This window comes from Phascolarctos cinereus, unplaced genomic scaffold (genome assembly GCF_003287225.1).
Source record: "Phascolarctos cinereus isolate Bilbo 61053 unplaced genomic scaffold, phaCin_HiC Scaffold_4;HRSCAF=312, whole genome shotgun sequence".
NCBI lineage: Eukaryota > Metazoa > Chordata > Mammalia > Diprotodontia > Phascolarctidae > Phascolarctos > Phascolarctos cinereus.
In genome coordinates, this window is record NW_027555847.1 from 224,107,268 (window position 1) to 224,124,469 (window position 17,202).

Below are 17,202 nucleotides of genomic sequence, written 5' to 3' on the forward strand. Positions count from 1 at the left end.
GAGGCCAAATCAAGAGGGTAAGTGGTGAGGTGCCCCATGTGTTCATTTGCAAACACCTTTGAATTCATTGTCTTAAATCAGAATACATTATAGAACCTTCTGATTAGACCCACAATGGTCACATCCACTTTTGGTGGGGTTATGAGGAGTAAGATACCCCAATATATTGTTAATAGGACTTCAGAATCAAGAAAATAATTTGGAGAGCAATGTCCATATACTTTATAAGAGTCATAAAATTGAATATGACTTTTAATCAAGCCATTCCTCTACCAGGATATTATCACAGAAATAAGCATACTATTTTAAATTACTTATGTACATAAAATATATTCATTGGTTCTTTATTTTAAAAAGCAAAAAAATTGGACACAAATATTAAGTTCAAAATTGGCTAATTATGATACATTGTCATAATCAAATATAATAGAATGTCCCACAGTAATTATGGTTAATATACACAAGGAAATAAGGAAGAACCATTATGAGATAAGGTATAGCAACATCAACACAATGAGAATGGTTACATTCTTACACCAAAACTTCACCTACATAAAAGAGAAGAATAAAAGAGACAAGGAAAGAAATATGGGCTCAAATATGGAAATTATTTCTAACAAGCCTGGATAGGAATTATGTTATTTCCTTTCCTTTTTATTTTTATGTTACTTTACCTGATTTGACTTCAATATAGGCTGTGGTGTAGGGTCAGAGTATGTATATCACATTAAATGCTCAACTCATTAAGTTTTGACTTTACGATAGAGTTTCTAATTTTTTTTAAAGAATTTGGTTGACATTCCATTAATCATCTGTATATTGAATATTGACGTTATTTCCTCATCTAGGGTTTAGTTTCCCATCTTTTTTTGCTTAGCACATATATTTGCTGATTATAACCTCAAAGTAGTAGGTTAAATTATATATACTATACCATGTTATGTTACCTTATATTATATTTGTGTTGTATTCTTAGGCAGGCTCCTTCTCTCGTATTAACCTCAAATTCCTCATCTGTCAAATGAGGGAGAAAATAAGAGAGTTGTAGAAGGCAATCGCCAAATTCCTTCCTAGGTCTCATATCCTATGTTCCTATAAACACTGTAATACATAATTACCCTCAGCCAGCAATGGCACAAAGCAGCACACATTGGCTGTTGTGATTTTCATTATGAGACTTAAGATAATAGAATTATAAATCTAGAGTTTTAAGAGGCTTCAGAGTCCATCTTCAGATTCCTCTTATTGTATGAATGAGGAAACTGTGCTCAGTGATTTAAGATCCTTGGCCAAGGTCACATAGGTAAGTGAGCATCAAGAGAAGGCTCTGAATTTAGGCCCTTTAACTCCAGAGTGCATTATCATCCTAGTTTTCTAGGAGTGTCCTAAGTCACGAGGGTTACTCTGATTTTAGCATGAATGCAGAAGGATCCCATGACATCTAATGCTTATATTTCCCTAGTTCTGTGACCTTCTGGTGTTTCCTGATAGCCCTAAGAAAGAAACCTGGATATTGGGATTTTGATATTAACCTATCTCCCTGTTCAATAACAGCTTAATTTGTTCCAAATTGGTCATTTTTTATATACATGTGGAGAATTACTACCAGGTTCCCTCTATTCACTTACAGGGAATTTTGAAAATCCTAGTATGCAAGGGGCATATGAATATCAACTTCTACTACCTGACTAAATTAGTATGATTCATAATGTACAGGAAAATATAAAAGGAAAATTTATTAATTTCTTCTGTGATTTTTCCTCTAACATGTAGCAGTGACCACTGCCACATTTTATAGTAATTTAACTAACATACCAGGGAATAATCAAAGACCTAAGCACACAACATTTATATGCCTTAGAGTATGATTAAATGATAGACCTTGAAGTCATAAGAAGCCTTAAAAAAAATAAAGACAACAAATGCTGAGGTTTAGAAAGTTATAGTATTTAAGGTTGGGTCTCTACCTGTTCTCCTACCATCATAGTCCTTGGGTCTCATCAGCTTGTGTGGACAGCAACGTTAGACATAACTGATCAACTTGTATTTTTAATACAGAATTGTTTCCATCTCTGACGTGTATCCATGACGTTGACCAGTTTTCTAGTTCCCTGCCTTTCCAGGACAGTGATTAGTTAAAAGAAATGGATGGGGCAGAACGGGCACGCTCAACTTTTGGTGACACACCCACCTCAAAGTTTTTTAACAAAAGAAGATGTAGATATGTGTCATAAAGAATCACTAGAAACCGGCTGATAGAAAAGACTGCAGTGTTTTGTTCAAAATGAACATTACCAAATGAGCTATAATTTTGGACAATGAGGAAATACCTTTTACACTGCAAAAAGTAAAATACGGCGGAGCAAAATTGGAAAGGTAATAAGAAAAACAGACAATTCACATGTAATCAGGTTTCTTTAAGGAGTTTACTTTGCCCTTAAATTACTTGATCAATAACTATTCTTTTGGGAAAAGACAATAGACCCTCTGATCAAGACTTTCACACCTTTCTCTTGGTACTTTTCTTAGCAAACTAAGTCAATTCACTTATATAAACAAAGTCAACATTTGCCTTTTTGTTCATCTCTTTTTGTCTTTTTGTTTTTAATACCTCAACTTCGAGCGAGTGCTGTTATAATTCCCTCACAAATTCTGAAAGGAATATATAGACTGCAAAACAAGGGGTGGAGTTAAAGAGACAACCAATGAAACAATGATCCAGCTGGGAAGTTTTATGGATTCCATACAAATCTTCATCTCTAAAGTCTCAGGGTTTATCTTTACCTATTGTAGGAAAAGGAAGTTCATAGACTCCTCGGATAGTTAAGTTCAGAAAACAATAATTTTAATTACATAATGGTAATTATACCAAATCTTTAATTCTTATCAGAAATAATGGTTTCAAAACCAGAGTGGAGTTAAAGTTTCATAGAGGTCTAAAGTACAAATGAAACAGTCAATAAGCATATATTAAGTACCTGTATGTGCCAGGCACTACACTTAGTTCTTGAGATATAAAGATGAAAATTCTGTCTGTGACAATTAATACCTGTATGAACATAGGAAGGTCATGCTTCATAGAACCATGAAAAAAGAGGTGAACTCAAATTCAGTAGGAATAAGTTTTTTGTTTTTTGTTTTTGCTTTCTGGTGAGACAATGGGTGTTAAGTGACTTGCCCAGGGTCACATAGCTAGTAAGTGTCAAGTGTCTGAGACCAGATTTAAACTCAAGTCCTTCTGACTCTTAGGCCAGAACTCTATCCACTACACCACCTAGCTGCCCCTAGGCATAAGTTTGAATGAAGGTCGGCCACCTATGGTTCTGTGACCATAGAAAATTTGCTTTATATGATCTAATATTTCTCATCAATCATGAGAGACTCAGAAAGCACAAAGGTGTCTCCAAGCTCTGGATGTGTCTGTCATCTTTGTGCCTTAACTTTATCATCTAAGAAATCTGAAAAAATATTGTAATACACTCCTAACAGGTTTCTTGTGAAACTCAAAAGATATAATGTCTACAAAGTGCTTTGCAAATTTTGAATAGCATATAAATATTAGCTATTTCTAACATTGCCCTCTGCTAATGAAGAAGTACCATGAGGAGGGAAAAATGCTCACTTCTCTAATCATCCACAGAGAAACATACCTAGGGGAAGTCTCTATTGGAAGCTTCACAATGTGACCAAACCCCAGATGTTGACATTGTTAGAGATATCATCCCAAGACAAATAAGGAGCCTCAGGTACTAATTAACTATTACATCCAGTGACTGATAGAAAAACAAAATCTGTTCATCCTCTTCCCTAAATTGCATAATCATATGATTTCAGAGTTGAAAGAGACCTGAAAGGTCATCTTATCGCAACAAATACAAGAACAAACATCCTGTCTGCAGCAGACCAAGCAAGCGCTCATCTACCCCTTCTCTTGATAGTTGTTGAGTCATTTCAGTCATGTTTAAACCCTAGTGACTGCATTTAGAGCTTTCTTGGCAAAGATATTGGCATGGTTTTCTATTTCCTTCTCTAGGTAATTTTACAGATGAGGAATTAAGGTAAACAGGATGAAGTGACTTGCTCAGGGTCACATTAGTAAATATCTAAGGCTAGATTTGAACTTAAGTCTCCTTACTTGAGGGCTGGCATTCTATCCACTGCATCACCTAGCCTTTCTCTGAAGACCTCCAAAGAGGCAAACCTTCTATTTCCTGAGGCAACCCAATTCCAATTCTGAGTATTTCTAATCCTCAGGAATTTTTCACTCCCATCAAGGCAACACCATCTTCCTGTAAAGTCCAAGGTTGGTCCTAAGTTCTGTTCTCTGCCACCATGTAAAACAAGTGAAATCCCTCTTCAACAGTAAAGCATTTCAAGATAATTAGCATGCTTTCCTAAACTGTCTGTGTCCCAAACAAAGCATCCTCACTTCCTTCAGTTGATTTTCAGATGGTGTAAAATAAAGTTCCTTGCCAATCTTGGTTGTCCTTCTTTAGATACTTTCATTTTGGGGGTCATATCTCAAATATTGAGGCCATGACTGGCACAGTATTTCATATTGGATATGGCTGTGGGGAATGACAGTGTAACTGACATCTTCCTCATGCAAGATATGATACCCCTTTTCTTTTTTCAACTCACTTTTTTTCAGTTCCAAATTCTCTCCTTCTATCCTCTCCTGCCACCCCTAACCATTGGGAAGGCAAGAAAAACAAAACTTGTTACAATTATGCATTTCCACATTATTCATATCCATATTCCTAAAATGGAAAAGGAATATTTAAAAATTATGCTTCAATCTGCCCTCTGAGTCCATTACATCTTGGCCCTAAAGCTGGTTAGCATATTTCATCATGAGTTCTTTGATGTGACTGGTCACAGTGCTTTTTAGAGTTTTGCACACTTGCAAGTTGACAATTTTTACAGTATTGTGGATGTATAAATTGTTCTCCTGATTTTGGTGACTTTACTCTGTATCAGTTCAAACAAGGCTTTTCAGATTTTTCTGAAAGCATTCCCTTTATCTATTCTCCCAGCACAATATTTGTTCCACTATATACCAGAATTTTCTCAGCCATTCCCCAATGATTGATATCCCCTTAGCTTCCAATTATTTGCTATCACAAAAAGAACTGCTATAAGTATTTCTGTACATATGGGTCATTTTCCTCCTTCTTTAATTTCTGTTGATTATAGACCTAGAACCAGTATTGATGAATTATAAGTTTATGGTGAGTTCAACAGCATTTTGTTCATACTTCCAAATTGCTTTAGAAAATGGTTAGAGCAGATCACTGAACCATGAATAGTGCATTAAATTACCCTTTTTCTCACAGCCTTTCCAGTATTTTTCATCCCCCTCCTTGTCAATATAGTCTATCTTCAGAATTGTTTTAATTTGCATTTCCCTAATTATTGGTGACTTAGAGCATTTTTTATGACTACTTGTAGTATGTTTGCATTCCACCATAATCATGCTTCTGTTCTGAATACTTTCTTTTCCACTTCCAAACACCTCAATTTTCACCTTCTTTTTGCTACTGTCTTCCCCAATCAGAATGTAAGCTCTTAGGGGGAAGAGCCTTTTTTTAAATTTATATTTATAGCACTTAGCTTAATTCTTAACATATAGTAGGTATTTTATTGATGTTTATTGAATTAAATTGAATTGGTATTGGATAAGAAATAGAAATATTAGGTAGTGGAAAAAATTAGGAACAATATAGAGAAACAAATGAACAGAGTAGTCAGTTTTTGATAAAAAAAAAATCCCACATTTTGGAGCAAGAATTCAGTATTCAGCAAAAACTGTTGGAAAAATAGTCTAGCAGAAACCAGGTATACACTAGTATCTCATGTAATATACTAGGAAAAGCTCAAAATGAATACATAATTAAGATACCAAGCAAATTAAAGGAATATGGAAAATTACTTGTCCGATCTGTGGATAGGAAAAGATTTCATGACCGAATTAGTGATAGAGAGGTTAACAGAAGGTAAAATGAACAAATTTGGTTACATAAAGTTAAAAAGATTTTGCATAAATAAAACTAATGTAGCTATAAATTTGAAGAAAGAAATTAGGAAAACCTGCTGGCACAAAATTTCTCTGACAAAGGTCTCATTTCTTTTTTTAAAAAATTGATTTATAAAAAATTAAAAAATTTAAAATATTAAAAATTAATTTATTTTAAACTTAAACACACAATGCGAAAAGAGAAAGAAACACTGTAAACTTAAATACTAAAACATAAATACAAAATATGGAAAGAAAAAAGTGCATTTCTCTTGAATCTTTGTGTCAAATTTTCTATTAAATTCAGGGGGTTTTTTGTTACTGTTGTTTTAGCTCCATAAAGTAATCATTTGGTAGTTTGATTGGGTGGCACTGAATAAGTAAACTAATTTACGTATTTTGTTATTTTATTTTATTGGTTTGGTATATCCATGAAAAATTAACTTTTTCCAATTATTTATATTTTTTATTTATATAAAGAATATTTTGCACATTCATATAGTGCTTCAGTGTATTTGAAGGTAGACTCCCAAGTATTTTGTCTTGTCCATAATTATCTTATTTTATTTTGAAGTAATTTGTTTTATTTTTCTATTTTCATTCTACTTCATTTTAGTTTTAGATTATCTCCCTATCTCAACACCCTCCTTCACACATTCAGAAGGCAAGAAATGCCTAACCTATTACAAAAATGGTCTTGCAACAAAAATTTCTCCATTACCCATGTTCCAAAGAAAAAAGAAAGAAAAAGAAAAGAAAAACACTTCAGTCTGTATTCTAATTCCACTCTCTGGAGATGATTAACATTTTCTGCCATTTATCCTTGAAACTGTGGTGATGCCCATGATAGTGATGGTTGCTTTTTTTTTTTAGTTACATATTACTTACATTTTTTAAGGAAAGATCTATTTATGCTTATGATTTCTAATGTTTTTAACAGGAATGGTTGTATTTTGTAAGCAGCTGTACTTATTTAAATAATCTGATAGAAGTATGTAGCTATCAAAAAGTTGAATAATGGAATTTGAATTATTCCTTGATCTCTAAAATACAGTTTTGATATCTGAAATGTTTATAAAAATTCTTTCTTTTATATACTTAAAAGAATTGAGTCGCATTCTATTCCATCAGTTTTTTGCATGTATAAACTTTCAAGTCTAGGGAAATAAAAGTCCTAACACCAAACAACAAAAACAATAATTGATCACATAAATTTAGTAGGTTTATTATTGCTATTGTCAATTATGTTTGCAGTTTTTCTAATATGGCACCACTCCTGCCTTCCTAAAGTCCAATTGGATTATAATGTATCATCTTTGGGATATGTTATCTTTTTGATAGTATTTTCTTTAAAATTTTTATATTAATATTCCTTAGGATATTTATTCTATAGTTTTTCTTTCCCTGTTCTGACTCTTTCTGGTGAAAAGTAACAAGACTCTATATTCATAGAAGGAACTTGTTAAGATTTTTACTGTTTTTCAAACAGTATGTGGAGTATATGGAATAATTGTTCTTTTTTTTTTCTATTCATTCTTTCCCTGGGAGGGAAGAGCTTTATTTATAGAAATAATTGTTGTTAAATTTTTTAGTGGAATTTGTTTGTGAATCCATCTAGTTCTGGTCAGGTTTTTTTTTTTCCCTTAGGGAACTCATTTATGGCTTGTTCAATTTCTTTTTCTAAGATGAATTCTTTAAGTAAACTATTTCCTGTTATTTCCTTTGATGAATTCTTTAAGCAAACTATTTCCTGTTGTTAATTAGCAAATTCATATTTTGTAAATATTCTTCTATTTCATTTAGATTGTCAGTTTCATTGGTATATATTTGCCTGAAAGAATCCCCTATAAAGGTTTTATTTTTTTTTTCTTCATTGGTCGTGAAGTCACCTTTTTTATTTTTGATACAAGGAAACTGATTTTTCTTCTTTTTGAATTCCAATGAGCTAATTGACTACTGATTTAAAATAATTTTGGATTTACTTATTAATTCAACTTCTTAACTTTCAAATTTTTTAATCTTTTTTTTGTTTTTAGGACTTTTATTTTGGAGTTTAATTGGTTTTTGAAATTTTTATAATTTTTATCAATACTTCTTGTTTATTAATTCACCACAGTATCCCAATTATCCTCATATCTTCCACTCCCCAAAAGCAATCTCATATGACAAATAGAATTTTTTAGAGTGATTTTTTTAAATGTTCAATGTTTTTACATGTTCAATGTGTAACACCTGTGGACCTCTCACCTCTTTTAAGGGGTGGTTTGGTAGTATGCTCCATAGGATTTCATACAAGTGTCATTTGATCTTTATACTTTTGTTACATTTACCTTTGAGTTTTTGATGTCACAATTCCTTGCATTTACATTGTTGTCATGGGTATGTATATTGTTTATTGGGCTCTACTCACTTTACTTTACATCAGTTCATATAGACAAGGCTACAATTATATTTACGTAAGTCTAGACTATGTTTTTATAGTTAGACTTCAATATTTTTTGCCGTTTTAGAAAGATTTTGAATGACTTTTGTTTTTCTTCTTTCCTCCTGGTTTTTGTCATTATAGTATAGCAATGATACTGATCCTTGTGGATTTATTTTGTAAGCTATTATTATAATGTAGGCAGTGTCTCAATGAGTTTCCTGGCTGATGCTCTGGGACTGTCTAAGCAAGCTACAATGCAGCCTGAAAATGGGAATAATTTCATGTTGTCTTTGCCTATGTTCAAACTGCAATTTTGTTCAACTCTTCTTATGTCTATTGATAAAATTTTTAAAATTAAACAAATTAATAATAAGCATCATTGCTTTGGTCATCTAATTTTAGGAAAGTTTAGTATTTTTTCTGCTACAAATAATGTTTGCTTCTGGCTTCAAATATTTGGATATCAAAATGTGAAAAAAAATGATCTTTCAATGCATATCTCCTTTAGGTTTCTTGTTTTATGGAAGAAATGAGTGTTGCACATAGTCAAGGGCTTTTTTCTTTATCTATTGGTATAATCCTGGGATTCTGTTTTTTTAATAAAATTAATTGTTTTCTTAATTGTAAATTTCTTTTTTATATTTATTTATTTTTTTTTACTTTTCAACTTTCATTTTTTATGATATTGAATTCCAAATTTTTTCTCCCTCCTACTCTCCCCAAGGTGGCAAGCCATCTGATACAAGTTATACATGTGCAATCATGTGAAACATATTTCTGCATTAGTCATGTTGTAAAAGAAGAAACCAAACAAAAGGAAAAACCTACAAAAAATAAAGTGAAAATAGTATGCTTTGATTTGCATTTAGACTCCATAGTTCTTTTTCTGGATGTGGATAGCATTTTCCATCATGAGTCTTTTTGAATTGTCTTGGATTGTTGTATTGGTGAGAAGAAATAGGTCAATCATAGTTGATCGTTGCACAGTGTTACTGTTACTGTCTACAATGTTTTCCTGGTTCTGTTCACTTCACTCAGCATCCGTTCATATAAGTCTTTCCAGGTTTTTCTCAAATCTGTGTGCCCATCATTTCTTACAGCACAATAATATTCCATTACGTCCATATTGCAAACCTTGTTCAGCCATTACCAAGCTGATGGTCATTCCTTAATTTATAATTCTTTGGCACCAATTGTTAGTTTCTTAATTGCTAATTGTAATTTTAAGGCTGCATCTCTAGCTTTACTCCATCTCCTGACTTTCCTTTCTCTCATCTCTGAAATTCCCATCTTTGAATAACTGCTTATGCTCACCAATGCTGAGATGTTTTGATTAATTGATTGAGAACCAAAAAAAAATAGTGTACTATCTCTCTACCTTGTAAGTGTTGAAACCACTGTACCACCATGATTAAGGCGTGCATCTTATTTTTATGTATTTTGGTTGTGTGTCTAGCACTAGTGTTGCATTTGTATTTATCAATCAGTAACAATTTTTGAAAGCCAACTAAAAATATGATATTAAGCTAGAGATAGAGGGGGATTTAAATGAAGAATAATATATGGTCTTTTCTATTGAGGAGCTTATGATCACTATATGGAAATAAGACATTAATATATAAAAAAAATTACTAAAATCAAAAAGCAATGAAGGCCAAATGGATGGAAGATCACATGAGTGCTATGGAAGCCCAAGACCACTAAGGTTTCAGTGAACAAGGAAGGACTGAAGGTAAACTCAGAAAAATGTCATCATTTGGATACATAAAAAAAAATGATAGATGGTCATTCTCAGTTAGAAGGACAACTAGTATGTGGTCGACATAGAAACAAGCAAGGGAATCTCAAGGAATTGTGTATATAGTTAGCTTTTTAAAATTTGGTTTTCCCTGGAGTTGGAGAATATTTTATTCTGATCATTATCACTGCTCATATTTATTTAACACTTTAAAGCTTAAAAGTTTCTTTTCTTATAATAACCTTAAGAGTTAGGATAAAATAAGTATTACCTCTTTTTTATAGAAGATAAAATTGAGACAAGATGGCTAAATTACTTGTCAATGGTCACAAACCATAAGGGGTCATATATTTGATATCAGTGTTTATTTCACCCCTTTTTGTTATTGTTGAGCTCTTATGGCTGTGCCCAACTCTTCATGGCCTTATTTGTGGTTTTCTTGGTGGGGATACCCTAACAGTTTGCCATTTCCAGCTCAGCCCATTTTACAGATAAAGAACTAAGGCAAACAGCTAGGAAGTGTCTGAGGCTAGGTTTGAACTCATGGGGTTGTCTTCCTGATTCCTAGCCATGTGCTCTATCCCCTGTACCACCTAGCTGCTCAATATGATTTCACCTTTACAATACTTTAACATTTACTTCAGAAAAATATGTTTGTGGTTATTTGTAGTGATAGCTGTTTACATGAGATTCCAGGAGTTTGTATTTAACGCTGTAAACAATGAAAAAAAATGGAAAATTTGCAAGTATCATTTTAGGAAGAACACTCTGGAATGGATTCAGAAAATGGACTCATGCAGGGGAAATTCAAGGGAGGGCCACCAGTTACAAACCTACTCCAGTATTACAGCAATGTTGAGATGAGACAATGTAGGTTTAAACTAGATCAGTCAAATAGAACAACAATGACCAAATAAAACAAGAAATATTACAAAAGAAAAACTGATTACTAATTGGAGATGATGAAAAATGAATCAAACGTCTTAGAATGTTCTAGTTGGAAGAATATCTAGTCTTTCCACCAGCACCATTTTATAGCCCATCATTGACTTTTCTTCTTTTTATTTATTTATTTGTTTATTTAATTATTTATTTGTTTTTAGTGAGGCAATTGGGGTTAAGTGACTTGCCCAGGGTCACACAGCTAGTGAGTGTTAAGTGTCTGAGGCCAGATTTGAACTCAGGTCCTCCTGACTCCAGGGCTGGTTCTCTATTCACTGCGCCATTGTAGCTGCCCACATCATTGACTTTTCTTTCAAACATTCAAGAGCTTTGCATAAATAGGCAAAGGACTTAAATTGATTGAGGGGGCGGGGGTGGATAAGATTTAAAATAACAGAATTCCATTGAACATGCCTTGGACAGAAGGACTGTGTAAGTAGGAACAAACTTTCTAGTGGCCCCAAATGTTTTCCTCTTTTGATTGTACCTCAACCAAATGGTATTTTTGGATGAAATAGAGGCCAACCAGATATGTTTATAAGCTGAGGTATAAATGCTTTTCTACTACTACTTTACACCTGAAAGAAAATCTATTCCGTATTCAATAAATTGTTAGCATAAATATTTAGATGGAAACCAAAGGTCTTTTTTACCATTTGCATAGAGAATAAGAAAGGAGACAAATTCTGATGTTCTTGGTGGAAACCCTGAATGTGGACAGAACCAAAGAGTGTGACTTGTAAGAAATCCCTGGAGCAGCTAGGTGGTGCAAAAGATTGAGCTCCCACATTGGAGTCAGTAGGACCTGAGTTCAAATCAGGCCTCAGACACTTGAAACTTACTAGCTGTGTGACCCTGGGCAAGTCACTTAACCTGAATTGCCTCATAAAAAAAGCAAGAAATCCCTAACACTGAACATGATTTAAGTAAGACCAAGATTTTTGTTAGTGTTTACACTCAAATGTTTGTGGAAGAAATGGAAAAGAAAAAGAACTGATGGAATGATTTGTCCCCTTGCCAGAGCTATCAATGTTTAATTGGATTTCTTTGTGAAGATTCTGATCAGTTAACTGGCAAAAAAAAAAATTGAGATAATCAAAATAACACATTGCCCATTCAATTAAATGACAATATGACTTTAAGGAATACTAGACATCAAACAAGAGGTTTCCAGAAACATCTTTTGTGGTTTGTAGCAGTATAGTTGTCCAATGGAGAATATTAAAGACAGGATATTTTATTTTTCTCCAGTTATGTGTAAAGAACATTACTAACATTCATTTAAAAAATTTTTAAGTTCCAAATTTTTTCTCTCTCTTTTCCTGACCAACCCATCCCAAACACAGGAAACAATTTAGAATAGGTTATACATGTTTGTCATGTTGTGAAAGAAGACACAGTCCCAAAGGAAATCAATGAAAAAAAAACCCAGAAAGTAAAAAATATTTTGCTTAGACTTATGCAAAATATTAAAAATATGTGATATGCTCTGCAGAATATTACTACATTCAGTATAATTGTAATTGTCAAGGATAATTGTTTATAAAAAATAATAAACAGACACTCAATTCATTATTTTCTCTATGTTCTTCCACCGAATCTCTATAGTCTAGTAATACTGAGTTGTACTAATCCACTGGGGATCATTTCTTTTGGAACATGACCAATTGGATCCTTGTACAGATGGTGAAAGGATTGTCTGACTGTTCAGCTTCAGAAGAACCTGAAACAATTAAGAAGAACAATTAGAATTAGACAAATATACAGTACCAAACAAAAGAGATAAAGAGAAGTAGTTACAAATGTTAATGGTATCTTATAGAAAAGAAGATTATACAAATGAAGACAAATTAGCTAGTATGTCATGCAAAGGAATGTTAGGTTGATATGGTTGTAATAAACAACCAGTGTAGGTTAGATGTCAGAGATTGTCACAAAATATTACCAATATGCATTAACTATATACTCAAGTTTTATTAATACTAGTCTGTTGTAAGGTAGAATCAAGAATCTTGCTGATATTAAAAGATTTTTTTCATTCTCTTGACCTTTAATGCTGCATATGCTTTCATTAATGCTATCATAAAACAAAGGAATTAAAGGGTCTGCTATACTTTGGTCTTCAAAAACAATATTGTTTGCAACCAAAAATTTATGTTATTATTATAGTTAAAACAAATTAATTCTATACCCAACAACATTTTAATTGTTTCTCTCTTGGCCTTCTGTATATTTCTAACTTAATAATGGTAAGTTAAATTTATTAGCCTGCTCATAATAAATAGACGTACTGTGTTGAATTAAATTTGACCATGTGGCATAGGATATGTCTCTACTTTGATAATAAATCATCTTGATTTTTAAAAAAAGCCATACAAAGTATTGAACAAAGGATGTGACTCCTCACCTGTGTCTCTTTAGAAGTTCTGAAGAAAAATTCCTGCAGGAGTTGACAATTTGCAGCTTTCATACTAATAAGTGCAAATCTCATCCCAATGAAATTCTGGGGAGCAGTGCCAAAGGGCTGGTATGCATAGGGGTTGATGCTCTCCTTGTTTTCCTTGCTAAATCTGGTTTTTCAAAATGGCAAGAGAAAAGAGGTAGGTGAAAAAAAGAAGACACAACACTTGTTAGAACAATGAATCTGACTTTGGAAGAGATGCATCAATCAATCAATCAATCAATCAACCAATCAATATTTATTTATTTAGTGCCTGCTATGTGCCAGACACAGCACTAAATACTGGGGTTCCATAAGGAACAAAAGACATTCTTTGTCCTCAGGGAGCTTACAATATAACCAGAAAGTCAATATGCAAAATATGTGTGTGTGTTTGTATGTACACAACAAATAGGAAATAATTAACAGAGGGAAGGCACTAGAATTAAGAGGGGTTGAGGAAGACTTCCTGTAGAGGGTCAGATTTGAATTGGGACTTAATAGAAGACAGGGAGGTCAGTAGTCACAGCAGTGGAGGGTGAACATTCCAAACATCGGGAATAGCCAGAGAAAAGGCTTGGAGTTGCGATGGAGTGTCTTGTTTGTGGAACATCCAGGCCAGTGAAACTGGATCAAACTATAGGTTACAAGGAGTAAGATTGAAAAAGACTAGAAAGGTATTAGAGGGCTGGGGTAAGAAGGTATATGAATGCTAAATAGAGTATTTTGTATTTGCTTCTGGAAGCACTAGCGAGTCACTTGAGTTTACTGAAGAAGGGGGTTACATGATCACACTTGGGCTTTATGGACCTCATTTTTATGGCTAAATGGAGAATGAATTGACGTGGAAAACAACTTGAGTTAGGTAGACCCATTAGCCCGCTATCATAATAATCTAGGTGTAAGATGATTGGGCCCTACACTAGAGTGGGAGCAGCATCAGAAAAGAGCATTTTTGAAAAATATTGTAAAGGTGAAATTAGCAGGCCTTAGCAAGAATTTGAATGAGCGGGTGAGTAGTTAAGAATAATTCCAAGGCTGTGAATCTGAGAGACTGGGAATATGATATTACCAGAAATATCAAAAGTGGGGAGAAGATTTATGGGGATGGGGAATAATAATGAATTGTTTTGATCATATTGAAGTTATGATGTCTATTGGAAATCCAATTCAAAATATCTGAAAGGCAGTTGGAGATAAACGGAGAGTTTGGAGCAGGATAGATAGATTTCAAAATTATTAGCATACTTGCTGATTCCAGCCCAACATGAGGTAAGCTGCCAGAACCCTAGAGCCTCTAATTGCCAACATAAGAGGCCCCAGCACACAAAGCCAGTGACCAAGACCTAGGCTCCCAACAGAAGAAGCTTGGGTCAGTGCCCTCTGTTCCCTAGCAGGGGAGCTCAATCTCTTTGAAGGCCAGGCAATAAAGAAACCATGAGTAAAGAGAAGCATAGCATAGATTCGCATTATGGGAAGAGTGAAGATCAAGACAGAAATTCTGAAGATGACAACATTGTCAACAAACCCACATCTGCAATATCAAAAGGGAATATGAACTGGTCTGAAGCCTTCTTAGAAGAGCTCAAGAAAGATTTTAAAAGTCTAATGAGAGAGGTAGAAGAGTCCTTTAAAAATACAATTGGCCCTTGGAAAAAAAGTACACTGAAGAAAACAAATCCCTTAAAAATACAATTGGCCAATTGAAGAAGGAAGTACAAAAACTAACAGAAGAAAACAGTCTGTTAAAAACTAGAATTGGACAAATGGAAACTTATGACTCTATGACAGAACAAGAATCAGTTAAACAAAAACAAAAAAAAGGAAAAAAATCAATGAAAACGTAAAATACCTCATTGGTACAACAATGACCTGGAAAATGATCCAGGAGAGACAATTTAAAATCATTCTACCTGAAAATCATGATGAAAAAAAAGAGCCTGGGCAGTATCTTCCAGGAAATCATGAAGGAAAAGTCCCGGAAGTCCTAGAACCAGAAGGTAAAATAACCACAGCAAGAATCCACCGCTCACCACTTGAAAGAGATCCCAAATTTGACAACACCAAGGAATATAATAGCAAAATTCCAAAATTACCAGATGAAAGAGAAGGTGCTGCAAGCAGCCAGAAAGAAACAATTTAAATATCATGGAACCACAGTCAGGATTACACAGGACCTTGCAGCTTCTACATTAAAAGACCACAGGGTGAACATGATATTCCATAAGGCAAAGGAGCTTGGATTGCAGCCAAGGATCAACTACCCTGCAAAAATGAGCATGATTTTTCAAGGGAGGAGATGGATATTCACCAAAATAGGGGACTTCCAAACCTTCCTGATAAAAAGACCAGAGCTCAAAAAAAATTGATCTTCAAGTACAAGATTCAAGAAAGACATAAAAAGATAAATGGGACAGAAAGATACAAAATGTGGTTAATAAGGGTGGACTGTTTACATCCCTACAAGGGAATATGACACTTGCAACTCTTGAGAACTGTATTGTTATTACACCATGTTAGAGGAGTATACATAAAGAGGGTGGATATTAGTTGACTTTGATGTAATGATATTTAAAAAATCTAATCAAAGGGGTTAAATGGATCCAAGTAAGTGGATCAGTCTGATCTTAGAAAATGTACTGAGAAAGGAGGAGGCAGACAAGGGTAAATTACATTACAGGAAAAGACAGAAAATCCTATTACAGCAGAGGGAAAGAAGGGAGGGGGATGAGCATTGTTTGAACCTTACTCTCATCAGATTTGGCTCAAGAAGGGAATACATAATCAGTTAGGTATAGAAATCTAACTTGCCCTATAGGCAGCAAGAGGGAAAAGGGGAAAGAAAAGGGAGGGGGAAGAGAAGGGAGGGAAGAAGCAGTAAGGGCAAAGGGGAAGAAAAGGGAAAGGGATAATAGAAGGGAGGAGAGACTGAAGGAGGCGGTGGTCAAAAGCAAAACACTAGTTGGGGGGAAGGAGAAAGGAGAAGAAAAGCATAAACAGGGGGGGAAGGATGGAGAAAAAGACACAGATTGGAATCATAACCACGAAAGTTGAATCGCTATCTTTTTTTTTCTCTTCTGTTGAGTTTTGTTCCCTCTTTCTGATGGGTCCTCCTATTGGTATTAATTTTTACTTACAACTTCACTAATGTGAAAATGTTTAATAGGAATGTAAATGCATAGCATATATCAGATTGTGCACCATCTTGGGAAGGGTGGTGGGGAGGAAAGGGGAGAAAAATTTTAAACTCAAAAGCATATGGAAGTGATTGTTGATAAATCAAAAAAATTAATAAAATATAAAAATAAAAAAAAGAAAATTATTGGCATAAAGATGGTAATTGAATCCATGGGAATTGATGAGCTCACCAAGTGAAGTAGCTTAGCAAGAGAACAGAAGAGGGTTCAGGTCAGAACCCTGAGGGACCCCTAGGAATTCCTGCCCTGTTCTTTCCTGTCCTGTTTTCTCCTCTCCTCTCCTCACATGGGGTATCATGCCTTTACCTGACAGTATTCTGCTCAAAGGAAGGTAAGTTTTGATGGATAACCTAGTTATCTTGGGGTTTACTAGACAGTTTTCTTTTTCTTTCTTTCTTTTTCTTTTTCTTTCTTTCTTTTTCAGTTTTTAAAAATTGTATTATT

The 17,202-nt window shown here is 33.9% G+C and overlaps 1 long non-coding RNA gene and 1 pseudogene across 1 annotated transcript; both read right to left on the bottom strand.

Moving 5' to 3' along the window:
* Nucleotides 1-17,202, bottom strand: part of LOC110201915 (cytochrome P450 3A4-like) — a 113,398-nt pseudogene that overhangs the window by 34,178 nt on the left and 62,018 nt on the right.
* LOC110201916 (uncharacterized) lies at nucleotides 12,124-13,688 on the bottom strand. The gene is made up of 2 exons (XR_013485668.1): nucleotides 13,529-13,688; nucleotides 12,124-12,844 (listed from the first exon to the last, which is right to left on the bottom strand). It is a non-coding gene; the product is annotated as an uncharacterized LOC110201916 (long non-coding RNA).